This window comes from Gouania willdenowi, chromosome 16 (assembly GCF_900634775.1).
Source record: "Gouania willdenowi chromosome 16, fGouWil2.1, whole genome shotgun sequence".
NCBI lineage: Eukaryota > Metazoa > Chordata > Actinopteri > Blenniiformes > Gobiesocidae > Gouania > Gouania willdenowi.
In genome coordinates, this window is record NC_041059.1 from 34,583,034 (window position 1) to 34,584,837 (window position 1,804).

Genomic DNA, 1,804 nt, shown 5'->3' on the forward strand with positions numbered 1-1,804 from the left:
AGTGACTGGTCACGAATAAGGATGGGTACCGAAACCCGGTATTAAAACGGCCCCATGGTCTGTTGGTCCACTCGGACCAACAAGCTACATCCTTATTGGCTCTTTTAACGGTAATTTTATGGTCGCGTTAATCTTCAAGCCTGAGACAAGCATTGATACTGCCGTGCTGCTTGGCTTAGCAACTTTAGCCTAGCCAATAGTTCTCCGCGGTAGCGACGCTGCCACGTTGTTGCGCCGCCTCTGTCTGCTCTCGGGGCGGCGAATTAAAAACGAATTAAAAACGAATTAAAAACGCACAGTTTTGTGGCCCCGGAAACTAACCGGGACAACTTTCTTGACCAACTTCAAACGGCCAGAACTCGGACCAGGGAGGTGACCACTGAGTGAGACAATGTGTATGCACTATAGTGCTGGTGAGGATTGCATACAACGTCATGTCTTAAATAGGCGAACTATCCCTTTAATATAAACACACCTTGGGTTTATGATAATTTAGTTTTGTTTTTGTAGGCTTTGATATGCTGGTTCCAGTAGAATACCAGACAGTGAGCAAGTGGGTCAAGGTGCCAACGACAGACGATGTCTACAGCTATTCAGGCTTTATACAAGAAGGTAATGTGACTGTATTTGTTTTCAAATCTATTCATTTTAGCATTCTCAAATTGACCATTTTATATGTCGCTAATTTCACATGGTAAGCACAAAACACAAATCTACAATGATCTACCTTATGTCTGATTGTTTAGGAAAATGTTTGCGTTTCTTGTTTAATGCAGTTTTTCTTCTTTTGCTAGTACGCCAAAAATTCAATCTGCCAGAGTCCACAACCTTGATCTTAAAGGACTCTACAGAAGTAGAAGTGGATCCAGACATATTTGATGAACTTCTGAAGTCTGTACAGGTGTCTTTAAAAGCCTTCACTAAAGATTCCAACGGTGAGAGATCCAAGTAATTTTCTACTGTATCACCTTAATTGCTTAATCTGGCTGCACATCTGTTTTGTTTTCTTAGATGACAAAACTGAGGATTTGTCTCCAGATCCTCCAGTCTCAGAAGCTTCATTCTCAGACAGTTCATTCTCTGAGTGGTCTCCATCACGTGCCTCTATTGCATCATCTGGTTCAAGTTCAGATTCGACAATAATACTGAAATCAACCAGAGCTCGGAAAAGACAAACGCTTGAAGGACCGCCTGACAGCACTGTAGCCAGAGATGTAAGTGTTTTTTTTCTTATATATATGTGTGTGTGTAACAAGTTCCAAACTTGCCCCATTCGGGAAACCAACCCTGGTCGCTGTAATGGCAGTCCAACACTCTACCGAGTGAGCCAAAGGGATATCGCCTTGGTCAAGCCAGTAGAAGCGAATGCAGACATTAACCACAGGTTATATATGTTTTTTTTTGTACTATATGTGTTAAATGGATGTTTTGGATTGTTTCAGATTGTCCAGGCAGCCCTACAATCAAAACCAGGTGGCGAGAAAATATTCAAAGAATATGACCAAAAAAAATGCCTTTCTGATGGCACAAGAAGAAAAATGGTGAACATACTTGCGGCAGACATGGTAGAGACTCACGGGTAAGCAAACATGCACTTAAAAAAACGTGTTTGCTTGTTCATTTAAGGTGGCCATTTACACTAATTGAATTTGAAATAGTTTTCACTATTTTGACCAAAACCATGTTTCTTTGTAGTTTTGAGTCAAGCTCAGTACATTTTTACGAGTATACATTGTTTTTGTTAAATTTGTTTTTAATTGAGATTTATAATGTCTTCTCAGGAGGATCCCCCCAACGAAAGTCC

General features: G+C 40.7%; 1 long non-coding RNA gene across 1 annotated transcript; it reads left to right on the top strand.

The window, feature by feature from the left end:
• The first annotated feature begins 530 nt into the window (after positions 1–530).
• Positions 531–1,148, top strand: LOC114477569 (uncharacterized). Its single transcript, XR_003675728.1, has 3 exons — positions 531–612; positions 795–935; positions 1,012–1,148. It is a non-coding gene; the product is annotated as an uncharacterized LOC114477569 (long non-coding RNA).
• Positions 1,149–1,804: the final 656 nt, after the last annotated feature.